This window comes from Bubalus kerabau, chromosome 3, assembly GCF_029407905.1.
Source record: "Bubalus kerabau isolate K-KA32 ecotype Philippines breed swamp buffalo chromosome 3, PCC_UOA_SB_1v2, whole genome shotgun sequence".
Classification (NCBI taxonomy): domain Eukaryota; kingdom Metazoa; phylum Chordata; class Mammalia; order Artiodactyla; family Bovidae; genus Bubalus; species Bubalus kerabau.
The window spans coordinates 161,393,494-161,411,665 of record NC_073626.1 but is presented as its reverse complement, the minus strand read 5'-3'; positions in this window follow the sequence as shown (position 1 = coordinate 161,411,665).

Sequence of the window (18,172 nt, the reverse complement as noted above, 5' to 3'; positions counted from 1 at the left end):
CAATGTTATTTGGGAAAAGGGTCCTGCTGATGATGAAGTTAAGATGAGGTCATTATAGGGGTCCCTCATCCAACAGGACTGTGTCCTTATAAAAAGGGGAAATTTGGACACACAGAGATGCATAGAGTGAAAGAGATGAGGAGACCGCAAGAGTGCCATGTGAAAGTGGAGGAGCAGAGTGTTGCAGGTACAAGCCAAGGCATGTCAGAGATGACCAGCAAACCACAGGAAACTAGGAAGAGGCAAGGAAGGATTCCCCTACAGGTTTCAGAGGGAGCATGGCCCTGCCAACACCTGGATTTCAGACTCCCAAGCCTCCAGACTGTAAGAGACCAAATTTCCATTGTGTTAAGCCAACCAGTTCATGGTACTTTGTTACAGCAGCCTGAGGAAACAAATGCGACTTCAAACTAATTGTGTGAGGAAAATGGGATAATAAAAAATAATCGGTCTATTCTGCAACTTCGCTTCAGATGGTTCAGCAAAACCATATTATGTATATGTGTGTGTGCTATCAAATAGTAAAATAGGTTGGCTCTAAGTTAAAAAGCATTGACTCTAAGTGGAGAGATTGGGGGTGTTCATTGTACTTTTTTTTTTTTTTTCAAATTTTGTATGTTTGAACATTTTTATACTAAAAATGTGGGGAAAATTTTTTTAAATTCAAAAGGAGAAATGAAAAAAGAAGCAGTAGAAAGCATTTAAGAAGGTCGACTGGAACCCAGTATCTCTACTTAAAACATTAATAAATTGACTAATTGTATCATATCTCAAAGTTCTTATTTAAAAAAACAAGTAGACTATTTTAGTCAAAATACAAAGATTGTCAGACTCAAAAAATTATAGCTGTTTACAAGAGACACAGCTAAAACAAAAGGATACAGAAGGTTGACAAAACCCTATGGATTTGTCAGTTTTCGAATTCCACAAATTTCATATATGAAACCATACTCTCTTTGTCCAAATTCTCAGATTTCTTTTTTAACTTGTCTGGCTTTTGATTAACGATTTCGGCTTTTGATTAACAAGATTTGATTAGTGTAATATTTTTGAGATTTATCTATGTGGTTGCATGTGGAAGTAGTCCTTTTTTTTGCTGAATATTTTATATATACCATATTTTGCTGAATAATAATATACCATATTCAGCAAAATATACCATATACCATGGTTTCTTTCTTCATTTTCCTATTGATGGTATTTGAATTGCTTCCAGTGTTTGGCTATGATGAAGAAAGCTCTTGTGAACATTCTTATGCAAGTATGCTGCTGCTAAGTCGCTTCAGTCGTGTCCGACTCTGGGCGACCCCATAGACGGCAGCCCACCAGGCTCCCCCGTCCCTGGGATTCTCCAGGCAAGAATACTGGAGTGGGTTGCCATTTCCTTCTCCAGTGCATGAAAGTGAAAAGTGAAAGTGAAGTCGCTCAGTCGTGTCCGACTCTTCACGACCCCATGGACTGCAGCCTACCAGACTCCTCCATCCGTGGGATTTTCCAGGCAAGTATATTTGTGGACAAATACTCATTACTCTCAGATATATACCTAGGAATAGAATTACAGGTTATAGGATAGGTGTATGCTTGTTTTATAAGAAACTTCTAAACTATTTTACAAAGTGGTTTTTTACACACCCACCAGGAAAATTCCAGTTGCTCTACACCCTCACCAACACTTGATATTGTCAGTCTCTTTAATTTTAGCCATTCTGTTAAGTGTGTAGTAGTAACTGATTGGATTTTAGTTTGCGTTTTCCTGGTAAGTAATGTTGAGCACGTTTTCACTGGCTGTTCAGATAACTTCATGTGAAGTTGCTGTTCAAATATTTTGGCCATTTACATTGGCTTGTTTGTCCTATTCTTACTGATTCATATATTGAATATACAGATGTACACTCAGAACTTAAATTCTGAATGTATATTCCTGTATAGAATCCAAGTCCTTTGTTGGGTTTGTGCATCAAAGATATTGTCACCCAGTGTGTAGCTAGTAGAAGCTATTGATTTTTAAAATATTTTTCAACTTTATTGTGGTATAATTTACACACAAGAAACTATACTCATTTAAAGTATACAATTTTTTTGAAAAGTATACAATTCAATGAATTTTCACAGATATATACACCTAGGAAGACATCTCCACAGTCAAGATACAGAACATTTCCATCACTCCCCCAAAAAGTTTCCTTCTACCCACTGTGTAATCATTTACTCTCCATCGCTGGGCCCCAAGTGACCAGTGGTCTGCTTTCTGTCACTATAGGTTGGTTTGCATTTTTTGGAGTTTTTCATAAAAGGAATCAGGCAGTATGTGCTTTTTATGTCTGGTGCATAATCATCTGATAGTTTCTCCTTAGAACAATTAATGTAGGGAATTGTGCTGATAGAATTTCCTAATATCAAGCCATACTTATATTCCCAGAACAAGTCCCACTTAATCATGTCATGTTCTTAAGGGATCATTAATTGTATTTGACAACACTTTATTTCACTTTATTTGGGATTTCAGCATGTATATTCATAAACAAGATTGATTTGCAAGGCTTGTTGGCGTGTTAGGTTTAGTTATTAATGTTACTTCATTAAAAATTTTTTTTATGTTTTCCTGGTCTTATTTATTTATGCACTAATTTTTGTAAATTTTATGTTTTTAGAAAATAGTCATGTTATCTAAGTGTTCACATTTATTTGCCCAGTTTAAAGCAGTCTCATTACTATTTCCCCCCACCCTCTGGTTAATCATTTCTCCTTTAATTTCTCTCTTCTCTCTCCCTCCTCTCCTTTTTTTCTCCCTTTGTTGTGTTTGTTCTCCTTTTTTTTCTCTTAAGTTAGCCAGTAGTTTCTCAATAGAGTGGATTTTTTTCTAAGTACCAGCAGTTGTTTATGTTTGTTAGTGCTAAGTGTTGATAAGCACCGCCTGCTGTTGTATCACAATTACCAAGCCTCTCCCTGGCTGAGGCAGGCAGTGGTGGGCTGTCCTTTGCAGGCAGTGTTGATGAGAGGGATCACTCCCTAGTGTTGATGTGATAACGGGATTTCAGAACAGCAGAGACCAGGTGGCAGCACTTTACCACTCAAGTTTGTAGTATTTTCTGTCTCCTAGTTAGGCTATAAGCCAGAGTAATGACTGTTCCCCCCTCCCCCCCTTTGGCTGCTTGGCCTGTGGACTCTTATTTCCCTGACCAGAGATTGAACCTGTGTCCTCTGCGTTGGACGGTGGATCCTTAATCACTGGGCCACCAGGGAATTCCCCAGTAATGAGTATTTTTATTTCCTTCTTTCTCTTTAACTGCATGATTTTTGAGGGATGCACAGAGACATTTGGATTTAGGCAGCTGCTGATATCCCATGGGGACTGCAACTGTTACTTGTGATAATAAAATGTTGAATTAAATAGAGGACATTTGGAAGCCTAGATCATTTTAAAAAATAATGAAATAATAAAAAGTTGAGGATGTTTGTAGAAGACACTGTGGGTAACCCACCTGTGGGTCTCACTTTCCCCACTTCAGTGCACTTGGGCCCACTTCGAACCACCAATATCTGTACTTCTTTACCTGCAGACTTTCCTTTGCTGCTTAACTAGTTTTCCACTCACATGGCAGTTGGAAATGCCAGGGAACTAATATTGTCTACCCCAGAGAAGTTTAACCGGTGATTGGTGAGATTCTGTGTGTGGATACACAGCTCCACATGCCTTGGGTGAAGTAACTGATGTCTGTGGTTTATACTGGCCCCCACAATCTTTCCGTACATCATGAGAAACACTGGGCTGGATGAAGCAGAAGCTGGAATCTAGATTGCCGGGAGAAATATCAATAACCTCAGATATGCAGATAATACCACCCTTATGGCAGAAAGTGAAGAAGAACTAAAGAGCCTCTTGATGAAAGTGAAAGAGGAGAGTGAAAAAGTTGGCTTAAAGCTCAACATTCAGAAAACAGATCATGGCATCTGGTCCCATCACTTCATGGCAAATAGATGGGGAAACAGTGACAGACTTTATTTTGGAGGGCTCCAAAATCACTGCAGATGGTGATTGTAGCCAGGAAATTAAAAGATGCTTACTCCTTGGAAGGAAAGTTATGACCAAACTAGACAGCATATTCAAAAGTAGAGACATTATTTTGCCAACAAAGGTCCGTCTTGTCAAGGCTATGGTTTTTCCAGTAGTCAGGTATGGATGTGAGAGTTGGACTATAAAGAAAACTGAGCACCAAAGGATTGATGCTTTTGAACTGTGGTGTTGGAGAAGACTCTTGAGAATCCCTTGGATTGCAAGGAGATCCAACCAGTCCATCCTAAAGGAGATCAATCCTGAGTGTTCATTGGAAGGACTGATGCTAAAGTTGAAACTCCAATACTTTGGCCACCTGATATGAAGAGCTGACTCATTTGAAAAGACCCTGATGCTGGGAAATATTGAGGGCAGGAGGAGAAGGGGACGACAGAGGATGAAATGGTTGGAAGGCATCACCGACTCAATAGACATGAGTTTGGGTAGACTCCAGGAATCGGTGATGGACAGGGAGGCCTGGCGTGCTGCAGTCCATGGGGTTGCAAAGAGTTGGACACGACTGAGCAACTGAACTGAACTGAAGTGAACTGAACAGTCTCTCCAGCAAAATTAAACTCCAGAATGAAGCCTGATAACAAACCCCTTCATCAGCCAGCCTCCCTTCCTTGTCTCCCACCCCTCCCAATGTTCTCCTTCATCTCCCAAGTATACTTCTTGCCCCCAGATCCTTGTCTAGGGTCTGCTTCTGGGAAAACCCAAACTAAATTAGAATTCCTTTGAGATGGAGAATAAGGCAATCTCCTATTCTGGGCTTCCCAGGTGGCACTAGTGGTAAAGAATCTGCCTGCCAATGCAGGAGACATAAGAGATGTAGATTAGATCCCTGTGTCTGGAAGATCCCCTGGAGGAAGAAATGGCAACCCACTTCAGTATTCTTGCCTGGAGAATCCCATGGACAGAGAAGCCTGGTAGGCTGTGATTCATAGGGTCACAAAGAGTCAGACACAACTGAGGTGACTTAGCAGCAGCAACCTACTATTCTATTTCTATTCCACACTGTACTGTAGGTCCCTAGTGAGGTAATGAAGTGAGGAAAGTAATAAAAGACAGAAGGGCTGGAAAGGGAGGAGTAAACTTCCTTTCGATATGATTTGTTATATAGAAAAATCCGGAAGATCTATTATTTGAATTAGTAAGAGCTTATCAAGATAGCTGGCTGAACATCAATATACAAAATCAATTCTATTTCTATATACCAGTCATGAATGGTTAGAAAATGAAATTTTTAAAGGATTACTTCTACAAAGCATACAAATCAGGAACCTATGAATGAACATAAAAATATGGGAGATCTCTACAGAGAAAATTAAATAAAAGTAGGTCCAAACAATTTGGAAGATATGTGTTATTTGTAGATGTGGAACTCAATATTATAAAAATATCAGTTATCCTCCAAATTGATATATAGATTCAAGGCAACCCTAATAAAATTGTCATGGGTTCTCCTCCTCCTCCTTGCTTTTCTTGTTCTTTTGTGTGCGTTGACAAGCGGATTCTATAATGTATATAATATACTATATGGAAACAGCTAGGGCTTTCCCAACAACTCGGCTGGTAAAGAATCTGCCTGCAATGCAGGAGACGCAGGTTCAATGCTTGGGTCAGGAAGATCCCCTGGAGAAGGAAATGGCAACCCAATCCAATATTCTTGCCTGAAAAATCCCGTGGACAGAGGAGCCTGGCGGGCTACAGTCCAAAGAGTCACAAAGAGTTGGACACAACTGAGCAACTAAGCACAATATGGAAACAGCTAAGACATCTTTGAAGAAGATGGCTGTCTTACCAGTTATTGAAGCTTGTTGCAAAGTGGTAGTAATTAAGACAGTGTTTCGTTGGTTCAACGATAGACTGACCAATAAAACTAAGAGAGACAATTGAATATCTGATATTTGATTTGTGACAAAAGTGAGAATTCAGATGGGTCTTTTCAATAAATTGTGCTGTGAAAATTGGATGTCCATGTGGAAAAATTAAATTGGAACCCTATCTCCCACAATACACAAATCAATTGCAAGTAGGTGTTATATCTAAATATAGATGGCAAAATAATAGAACTTTTAGAAAACATTCAATTCAGTTCAGTTCAGTCGCTCAGTCATGTCTGACTCTGTGACCCCATGGACTGCAGCATGCCAGGCTTCCCGGTCCATCACCAATTCCTGGAGCTTGCTCAAACTCATGGCCATTGAGTCAGTGATGCCATCCAACCATCTCATCTTCTGTCACCCTCTTCTCCTCCCGCTTTCAATATTTCCCAGCATCAGGGTCTTTTCCAGTGAGTCAGTTCTTCATATCAGGTGGCCAAAGTATTGGAGTTTTAGCCTCAACATTAGTCCTTCCAATGAATATTCAGGACTGATTTCCTTTAGGATGGACTGATTGGATCTCCTTGCAGTCCAAGGGACTCTCAAGAGTCTTTTCCAGCACCACAGTTTAAAAGCATCAATTCTTTGGTGCTCAGCTTTCTTCATAGTCCAACTCTCACAGCCATACATGACCACTGGAAAAACCATAGCCTTGACTAGATGGACCTTTGTTGGCAAAGTAATGTCTCTGCTTTTTAATATGCTGTCTAGGTTGGTCATAGCTTTTCTTCTGAGGAGCAAGTGTCTTTTAATTTCCTGGCTGCAGTCACCATCTGCAGTGATTTTGGAGCCCCAAAATACAGTCTCTCACTGTATTTTGTTTCCCATCTATTTGCCATGAAGTGATGGGATGGATGCCATGATCTTAGTTTTTTGAATGTTGAGTTTTAAACCAGCTTTTTCACTCTCCTCTTTCAGGAGAATATCTTTACCACCTTGGTTAGGGGAAGGTTTAAACAGGATACAAAGAACACTAAGCAAAAAGAAAACTGGCAAATTTTGCCTCATTAAAATGAAGACATCATTAAGAGAATTAGAAGACAAATTGTGAAGTGAGACAGACATTTGAAACACATATAATTGACATAGAGCTCATATTCAGAGTCTATAAAGTCCTACAAGTAGGTAGGAAACATCAGACATCCAAAAGAAAAATGAGCAAACTACTTGAACAGGCATTTCATTAAAGAAGAGGAAATCCATTAAACGGGCATTAAATATATGAAAACATGCTCTACTTCATAAGTCATCAGAGAAATGTTAGATTAAATAATGTGCAATGAACTGTGCTTGACCATTTTGACCTACAAAATGGCAATGTCATTTAGTTTAACCTAACACAAACTGAAACCAAGGTTAGACACCACTACATTCATTATAATGCACTGAAATTTTTAAATCTGACAATTCCAAGTGTTGGTGAGGCTGTGGAGCAACAGGAACTCTCGTCCAAGGTTAGTGGAAGTGTATCTTGCCACCAGCTTAGGGCACCAGCGTTGTCCTCTCTGACCCAGCTCTTCTACTCTAGGTGTACACCCTCAGTAAATGTATTTGCATGGGCACCAGGAGACGAGTGCAAGAAGGTTCATAGCAGCACCGTTCATGGAGGCCCAGACTGGGAGTAACCCAAGGGCCCATAACAGTACAACAGATTATAGGAGAGATGTTAGTGTTGTAGGAGTTGAAACATATACAACTTGAGGACCCTCTTTAAGTAGCAGAACACCCATCACAAATAAAATTTTAGTATGAAAGAAAATGTTTAATTAGATCAAGGACGAGCATTTCAGGAAGAGTTAACACCAATTCTCACAAACTCTCACAAAAAGTGAAAGAGAAGACAGCACCAGTGTAATCCTGATACCAAAGTCAGACAAAGACACCACATGAAAAGGGAAGAAAGTCATCCCTTATGAATGAGATGCAAAAATTCTCAACGAAACAGCAAACTGAATTCAGCAACAAGTAAAAGTACTATGCTGCTGCTGCTGCTGCCGCCAAGTCACTTCAGTCGTGTCCAACTCTGTGCAACCCCATAGACGGCAGCCCACCACGCTCCCCCGTCCCTGGGATTCTCCAGGCAAGAACACTGGAGTGGGTTGTCATTTCCTTCTCCAGCGCATGAAAGTGAAAAGGGAAAGTGAAGTCGCTCAGTCATGTCTGACTCTTAGCAATCCCATGGACTGCAGCCTACCAGGCTCCTCCATCCATGGGATTTTCCAGGCAAGAGTACTGGAGTGGGGTGCCATTGCCTTCTCCGAAAGTACTATACGCCATAACAAAGTGAGATTCATCCCAGGAATGCAAGCTTGGTTCAACTTATGAAAAGCAATCTAAGTAACACACTATGTTAATAGAATTAAGGACAAAAACCACATGATCATCTCAACAGATGCAGAAAAAGAATTTAATAAAACCCAACATTCTTTCATGATAAAAATATTCAGCACCCAGAAACAGAAGAGAACTTCCACAATCTGATAAAGGGTGTCTTGAGAAATCCACAGATAACTTTACATTCAACAATGAAAGGCTGAAATCTTCCTTCCTAAGATCAGGCACAAGACAGGGGTGTCTTTTCTCCCCACTTTTAGTCAACATCGTATTGGAGCTTCTCTCCTGGGCAATTAGGCAAGAAAAAGATGTAAATGGAATGAGAAAATGTAATGTATTACTTTTGCAAATCACACATAAAGTTCTGATCATGTGGACATGTAGCTGGGGCTTCTTCCAGAGCCTTGGAAAAGGTCCATGAAGGTGAAGACTCCCAAAGCTGAAGCTTTGTTAGCCTCACAGTACCTCCTACTCTGAATTGCAATGTAATGATATCACATAGTGGAAGGCAATGAAAATGAATACAATGTATATTTATTATACTGAATATAGTTATAGTCAACAACATGAGTGATTCTTTATAACATAATGTTGAAAAAAAGTCAGCACAAGATACATATTGTATTTAGTGAGTTGAATAGTGTCTCCCCCAAAATTCATGCCTACCTGGAAACTTAGAATATGCCCTGTTTTGGAAATAGGGTCTTGCAGATGTAATTAGCTAAGAATCTTAAGATGAAATTATCCTAGATTTAGGGTGGGCCTTAAATCCAATGCATAGTGTCTTTATAAGAAAAAAGAGAGGTTTGAACACCGGAAGACACAGAGAAGAAGTCCATGTGAAGACAGAGGCAGAAATTGGAGTTATGCTTCTACAAGCCAAGGAATGCCAGGGGTCTCCCCAGAAGGTATAAAGGGAAAAAAGTTTACTCCAGAGAGCCTTTGGAGGAAGCTCAGTCCTTCCAACACCTTGATTTCCTACTTTTGGCCTCTAGGACTGTGAGAGAATAAATTTCTGTTGTTTTAAGCCATCAAGATTGTGGTAATTTGTTTCAGTCACCACAGGAAGCTAGTTACACTTTAAAATTGTGTTTGTAAACACTACTCTTTAGAAATGTGTATTTATTTATGTTACATTACAGCAAAGATAAGGAAGGACATTATGCCCATAAAGTCAAGAGAGTGATTAACTTTGGGAAGAAAGAAAGAAGGCAGAGTTGTAATCTGGAAGGGACAAGATGTTTCTGAGGTTATTGACAATGTCCTATTGCCTAGAGACTCTGACATGGTTATTCACACTCTAATAATCTGTTGAACCTCACGTTTATATTTTACCCATTTTTATTTATACGTACCTTCACAATCATAAAGTAAAATACTTAAAAAGGGGGAAAAAGCATAAAGTCCTCTAAACACAAAAGTTAGCATCAGAAACATTCTAAATTGAAAGAAGAGAGGAGTTGCTTCTAAGAAGAAGTGAAGTGAAGTGAAAGTTGCTCAGTTGTGTCCAACTCTTTGCAACCCCGTGGATTCCATGGAATTCTCCAGGCCAGAACACTGGAATGGGTAGCCTTTCCCTTCTCCAGGGGATCTTCCCAACCAGGGATCTTCCCAACCAGGGATCTCGAACTCAGGTCTCCTGCATTGAAGGCGGATTCTTTACCAACTGAGTTATTAGGGAAGCCTGGATTATTAAAAGTAATGAAACGCTCTCTTTTTGCCTAATAAACCCACGAAGCCTAAGATCAGCCCTAGACAAAGAGAGGAGCTGGGCAATTAGGGTCAGGAAATCCTCCTTCCCCGGCCCTTCTCGGCTGGCTTCCCCCAGGGGGCACTGCTCTCCACTGAACTCAGCTTCTAGGGACGAGAACCAGCCCTTACTTTGCTTCTCTGCTGCTGCGTTGCTTCAGTCGTGTCCGACTCTGTGCGACCCCATAGACGGCAGCCCACCAGACTTCCCATCCCTGGGATTCTCCAGGCAAGAACACTGGAGTGGGTTGCCATTTCCTTCTCCAATACATGAAAGTGAAAAGTGAAAGTGAAGTCACTCAGTCGTGTCTGACTGTAGCGACCCCATGGACTGAAGCCTACCAGGCTCCTCTGTCCATGGGATTTTCTAGGCAAAAGTACTGGAGTGGGGTGCCATTGCTTCCCTAGGGCACCGCTAAGGGAAGACTGAAATGTTCAAACAAAAATGAACCAGAAAGCAAGCCTTGGCAGAGGGATCCAAAGGCAGAGAGGACAGTGAATCTGCACACTCTGGAAGCGAGCGAGAGCCTGTTCTCCAGGCTCTGGATGCCTTCGGTCCATGTACTGTCTCAGCAGTAAAAGGTACTCCTCCCCTAGTGCCCCTACTCCTGGCTCCTGCTTTCCTCCACAAGGGTGACATTTCTCAGTTTGCACACATGTGCCAGCACACCTTTATACACACAAGTGCAACATGTACATGCTCATGCACACCTTCATATACCTACACATGTACATACCTCACACACATACATGAACATAACATATGCACGAATATACACATACATGGACATATACACATACAAATGCACGTACACAACCATATGCACACATAGGCACAACGAATACTCATAGGCACACACATACACATACACAAATAAATACACATACCATTGTTGTCATTCAGTCCCTAGGTCTTGTCTGACTTTGCAACTCCATGAACCGCAGCATGCCAAGCTCCTCTGTCCTTCACTGTCTCCTGGAGTTTGCTCAAACTCATGTCCATTGAGTTGGTGATACCATCCAACCATCTCATCCTCTGCCACCTCCTTATCCTCTTGACCTCAATCTTTCCCAGCATCAGGGTCTTTTATAATGAGTCAACTCTTTTCATCAGGTGGCCAAAGTATTGGAGCTTCAGCACAAGCATCAGTCCTTCCAATGAATATTCAGGGTTTATTTCCTTTAGGATTGACAGGTTTGATCTCCTTGCTGTCCAAGGGACTCTCAAGAGTCTTCTCCAGCACCACAGTTTGAAAACATCAGTTCCTCGGTGCTCAGTCTTCTTTATGATTCAACTCTCACCTATGTACATGACTACTGGAAAAACCATAGCTTTGACTATATGGACCTTTGTCAGCAAAGTAATGTCTCTGCCTTTTAATATGCTGTCTAGGTTTGTCATAGCTTTTCTTCCAAGGAGCAAGTAAGTGTCTTTTAAATTTGTGGTTGCAGTCACTGTCCACAGTGATTTTGGAGTCAAAGAAAATAAAATCTATCACTGTTTCCACTTTTTCCCCATCTATTTGCCATAAAACACGTCTAAATATACTCATCCATCCACATGAAACTTATATACATATATATACAAACCCACATATATACACAAACACACCCAACCCCATACACAATCCTGCATGCACACACTGCACTTGGTACCCATCTTCCAAGAATCCTACTTCCTATTATTTGGGCCATTGTGCCTTCTTCTTCCACGATGTATTGGGGTTGGTCTGTGCGGCCAATATAATGCAACAGAATGATAGTATGTGACTTCTGAGGCCAGGTTATAAAAATATAGTGGCTTCTGCCTGTTCCCTCTTTCTCGGGTTGCTCCTAGAGGAAGGCAACTGCTGTGTTGTAAAGATACTCAAGCAGGCAGATGAAGAGGCTGACATGGCTAGGAACTGAGGCCTCCTGCCAACAGCCAGCACCAAGTTGCCAGCTGGTGAGTGAGCCCCACTGAGAGGGGATCAGGCCCAGTCAGGCCTTCAGGTGAATATAGCCCTTGACAATACTTTCATGAGAGACTCTGAGCCAGAAATACCCAGCTAATCCCTCAGATTCTCGGTTCACAGAAACTGTGTGAGATAGGTGTTTATTGTCATAAGCTACTAAACTTTGAGGTGATTTTGTTACACGTAATAGAGCAATAAATAGTGAATGCAAATAAATACACCGCACATACACATATATTGGCATATTGTTGTTCTTCTTCAGTTGCCCAGTTGTGTCCAACTCTGCGACTCCATGAACTGCAGCATGCCAGACTCCCCTGTCCCTCACCACCTCCTGAAGTTTGTCCAAGTTCATGTACATTGCATCAGTGATGCCATCCAGCCATCTCATCCTCTGCCCTCTTCTGCTTCTGCCTTCAATCTTTCCCAGCATTAGTGACTTTTCCAATGAATCATCTGTTCACATCAGATGACCAAAACACTGGAGCTTCAGCTTCAGTTCTTTCAGTGAATATTCAGAGTTGATCTCCCTTAAGATTGACTGGTTTGATTTCCTTCTGTCCAAGGCACTCTCAGGAGTCTTCTCCAGCATCACAATTCAAAGGCATCAATTCTTTGGCATTCTGCCCTCTTTATGGTCCAGCTCTCACAACCGTACATGACCACTGGGAAGACCATAGCCTTGAATATATGGACCTTTGTCAGCAGAGTAATGTCTCTGCTTTTCAACTGTCTAGGTTTGTTTTCGCTTTCCTGCCAAGAAGCAATCGTCTTCCGATTTCATGGCCTCAGTCACCATGTGCAGTGATTTTAGAGCCCGAGAAGAGGAAATCTGTCACTACTTCCACCTTTTCTCCTTCTATTTGCCATGCAGCAATGGGGGTGGATGCCATGATCTTAGTTTTTTTAAGCCGGCTCTTTCACTCTCCTTCAGCCTCATCAAGAGGCTTTTTTCTCTGCTTTCTGACATTGGAGTGGTATCATCTGCGTATCTGAGGTGGTTGATGTTTCTCCCGCCTATTTTGACTCCAGCTTGGAACTCTTCCAGGCCGGCATTTCTCATAATGTGCTCAGCATGTAGGTTAAACAAACAGGATGACGGCGGACAGCCCTGACATACTCCTTTCTCAATCTTGAACCAATCAGTTGTTCCATACAAAGTTCTAACTCTTACTTCTTGACCCACATACAGGTTTCTCAGGAGACAGGTAAGATGGTCTTTCACAGAGAGATGGGAATACCAGACCATGTTGGCAAATACACATATGGATATACACAAATATCTTCTCCCACACACACACAGGTCTCCATATACATAAAAGCAGATAAGCACACATATGTATGGTACACATTTATACATATATACACACACACATGCTCTGAGAAGCCCTTTTGCTCTTTTTTTTTTGGCTGCACTGGGTCTTCATTGCTTTCCAGGGGCTATTCTGTGTTGTAGTGCTCAGGCTTCTCATCTCAGTGGCTTCTCTTGTTGCAGAGCATGGGCTCTAGACACGCAGGCTTCAGTAGTTGTGACTCGCAGGCTTTAGAGCACAGGCTCAGTAGTTGTGATGCATGGGCTTAATTGCTCTGTGATATGTGGGCTCTTCCTCGACCAGGGATCAAACCAGTGTCCCCTATATTGGCAGGCAGGTTCTAAACCACTGGACCACTAGGGGAGTTTCTGAGAAGCCCCTCTTAAAGAGTCTTTGGGCTATTCATCATCCAGATACCCTCCCAATTCTGATCCAACTCTGAGAAGCTGCCTCTTTTTCAGGAGATCCCCATCAGATATGATCATGTCCTTGAAGGAAGACCCTGTTCCCTGACGAAGGGCATGGCTTGGGTCTTGCAGACCTCAACACAATGGTAGTATCTCCCACTGGGATATCCAAGTGGATATCAGTAACTCATGTATCACTCACCACCTCTCAGCCAAACTGACCCACAGATGGGAAGCTCCTAGGAGCCTCCAAAACTGAGGCCAGCTTCAGTCCAGCTTTGGTGCAGCTCATTCAGGGGCTCCTCGCTCCATCAGCATGAAAGTGAAAGTGTTAGTCATTCAGTTGGGTCTGACTCTTTGTGAGTCCCACAGACTGTAGCCCAGCAGGCTCCTCTGTTCACGGAATTCTCCAGGCAAGCGTACTGAGTGGATAGCCATTCCCTTCTCCAGGGGATCTTCCCCACCTAGGGATTGAACCTGAGTCTCCTGTGTTGCAGGCAGATACTTTACCATCTGAGCTACCAGGGAAGGAGGCAGTCTCTGTTCTCCTGGATGAGCTTGGGTCTCTCACTGCTTCTCCCTGATGAGCTGTGAAGCCAAACTCCTGAGTTCTGCTCCTGATTCTCCACCACACCAGGCCTGCCCTTCTTGATTTCCAGTTTGTTCACCCACTAATAGGGCTTGGGCTGAGGTCTGAGAATCTCAGGGAGGGTGAAGCTGAAGTGAAGCAGAAATCGACTCACCATGTATTCTTACAACAAGAGGCTGTTTTCACAGGGTCATTTCAATTCATGTTCACAGTCACCGCCATGAGGTACCCAATGAACAGAGAAGTTTCATAGGGGTCTCTGGACCCAAACTCCCTTTCATTTATTCAACAAATATTATTGAACATTCATTCACTCAGGCAGGTAGACATTGTGGATGTACCAATGAAACAAACATGTCCTCTGCCCTCTTGGGACTTACACTCCAGTGGAGACATAGAAAAAAACAGACAAGGAAACAAAGGAATTAGTCATTATAAACAGTGATTAGTGTCTAAGGAAATGAAATAACAATGGATTATAGGGAGAAGAAATATTCAAGGACTTCTCTGAGAAGGTGGGCTCTACACGGAAACAAAGAGGATGGAGGATGGGGAGGTCACTTTTGAGAAGAGCTCAGGTGTTCAAAGAATGGAGAGGAGGCTGCTGAGGCTGGAACACAGAGTAGGAGAGAAGAGAAGAACTGTCTGGAGAGGAAGGCAAGGCTAGATACTGCCGGCCTTGCACGGTTTAGTGTTTATTGGCAAGTGTAATGGAGAGCCATGGAGGAATATTAAACCCAGGAGTGATGAGCTTCAAGTTGAATTTTAGAAAGCTCCCCTGGGGCTTATTAAGAGCTTTTAAGGAAGTAAAAGTATACTCACCGAGAACCTACAAGATATCAGCCCCTATTCCAGGCTCTTGCACCACACTGCACGTTGTCAGCTACTCCAAGCAGCCAGCTAAGATGCAAGTTCAATAACAGGTTTTTAAAAATTAATTAATTTGCTTGTTTTGCTCCAGCTCTTAGCTGCAGCACCTGGGATGTTCCTTCTTCACTGCCGCCTGTGGGATCCTTAGTTGCTGCATGGGAACTCTTTGCTTCCCACAGGTGGGATCTAGTTCCCAACTCAGAGCCACCTCCAGGCCAACCCCCGCCGCGCCTGGCCCAGGGTTTCAGTCCTGGGGACAGCAGGGACTGCCCTGGGTTGCCTGCTTTACCTGTAAGCCCTGGGACCTCCACCTCAAAAGCCCAACTCCCCTCCCCAAGCCCCTTCTGTGGCCACCTTACAGTTCCCTCTCTTTCATTTTTCATTCTTTTTTTTTGTAATTACTTTCAATCTATGTCAATGGGTACTGGTTTTCCATTTACAGTGGCAAAGTTTCTTTTTAAAATCATTTTACTTAGATAAAAAACATGAATCAACTTAAAAGAGAAAGCCAAGAAGTTTGGGAAAACTTGTTTTAAGCTATAATGCTTCCATTTTCTTAAACTAAATTTAAGGGTGACTTGTAAATAATAACTTTATGGAGATATAATCTACCCATTTAAATAGTTTTACTATATTCATGGAGTTGTGCAACCGTCACTACAATCAATTTTGTAACATTTTCATCATCTTTTTCTTGAAGGAACCCTTAACTTTCAGCAGTTACTATCCATTCTCTTCTCTCAGCCCCCATCCTCCAGCCCTACGCAACTACCAACTGACTTTCTGTCTCTTTGGATTTGCTTATGCTGGACATTTCATGTAAATGGAATCCCACAATATGCAACCTTTTGTGATTGGCTTTTTTTTTTTTAAACTTAGCATAATATTTTCAAGGTTCATCCATGTTGTAGCATGTGTCAGAACTTCATTTCTTTTTATTAATGAATAATATTCCATTATGTGGATATACCACATTTTATTTGTCTCCATTCATCATTTGATGGACACTTAGGTTTCCATTTTGGGGCTACTATGAATAATGCTGCTGTGAACATTCATGTAGAGGGTTCTGTGTGGACATAATTCTCTCATTTCTCTTGGGGGCGTACTTAGGAGGGGAATTGCTGGATTATACAGTAACTCTGTTTAATCTTTTGATGAAGTACCAGACTGTTTTCCACAGCAGCTGCACCCCTTTACATTCCCACCAGCAGTGTATAAAGCTTCCAATTTCTCCATATCCTCACTGGCACTTGTTACTATCTGTCTTTTTGTTTCTTGCCACCCATTTGGGTGTGAAGTGGTAAGTCATCATGGGTGTGATTTGCAGTTCCCTGATGGTTAATGATATTAGCATCTTTTCACATGCATATTATCCATTTGAATATTTTATTTGGAGAGATGTCTGTTCAGCTTCTTTCCCTGTTTTAAAACTGGATTGTCTTTTTTTTGAGGTCTTCACCTTTCTGTATCAGTGTTAGGATCTGCTTGTGAACTAGAGAAGGAGAGAGAGTCAGGATAGAAAGAAATTTAAAAAATGGCTTCTCTCACCCCACATCATCTACCTGGACTGAAGAGGCTCTGTGTAGTAGAAAGTTCATGCCACACATTGTGTGGTTGGATGTACTGTGGCTTTGAGGAAAAGAACCTGGACTTGCCAGTCCTACCTGTATGAAACCAAGTTCTATGTCTTTATTCTTCCAAGGATTCCAGAACAGTTTCCTTCTCTTCTCCCAGGAAGCAGCTGAATTTCTCTCCCTATCCCTACCCTGTTTTTTTGTTTTTTGTTTTGTCTGTCTATTCAGTTTTTGTAGCTATCTGGGGCTCTGCTCATCTGTCCATCCACAGGTCTACAGGTAGTTTGTCCAAAGACTGCTCTTACCTGCAAGTCTGTGCCAAGCATGAGTGAGACCCCGAGGATGAAGAGACAAAGGATGGATGTGAAGGAAGAGCACAGATGGGGGGAGGGGGAGGCGATCTGGGAGTGACAGTGGAAAACGTGCTTCTCCTGTGCAACCCAGACCTTGGGAAGGCTTTTGACCAATGTCTCTGCTGATGCCATTCTTGTGCCCTTAGAGGGACAGAGCCAGGTGGAAGTGCAGCTGGCCAGACCCCAACAAGAGGCCATCAACCTGACCATCTAATACTGGCAAGGTGTGCCCCAGCAGCTGGTGCCTGAAGGAGAGACCGAAAGAGCTAGAGGAGGGAGGCTGGACCTATTAGCTCTAGACGACTGGAGGGAACTGCAAACTTAAGAGTAAAAGCTCCTTTCCTAGCTTTCTCATCATACCCATCCCTGGAGCCTCACCTGCCCAGACCCTGGGAGAGACAGAGGTAGTGTTCTCCCAGCCTTCACAGGGCAGCCTTGGACTCCTCACAGAAGCATGGTAGAGGCAACTAGAAGTCCCTGGAAGAGGCCTGCATCCATCTCCTTGGGACTAGCTCAGTCTGCAGTGCTGTCCAAGTGCTCCACAGCCAGAAACCATGGGGTCCCCAGCCAGAACCTCTCCCCCACACCATGCACATATCCTGGACTCAGAATTGGGGATTGGGCAGCTCTGAGTGAATAGCGAATAGAAGACATGAAAGATGGGTGTGGAGAGTGGGGGACGACCCTTCCTGGAAGCAGTTTCATGTTGCAGGGTTCAGAAGGGAGCTTTGCTTTGAGTCTGAATTACTACTGCTGATAACCATTGTGTCTCGTGGTAGACAGAGCACTGGGAAGGGGATGAGGGTTAGGGCTGCAGGTAGGAGCTGTCAGAAATCCAGTGAACAGAATGAAGAGAAGGTTTGTCTGAGTTCAGCCAGAGGCCACTCTGTGAGCCATTAGTGATGTTTGCAAAGGGAGAGGTTGGGGAAGCCTGACACCCATTTGCTACTGTTCCCTATGGTGAGGTTCACTCAGGGATTTTGAAATTCTTCATTTGAGCCTCCTGTCTTTTCCTCCGAGCTCTTTGACCATTTTATCTTCACCCTTAACTCCGAGTTTCCCTCCCCTCAGACCCCAGGGACCAG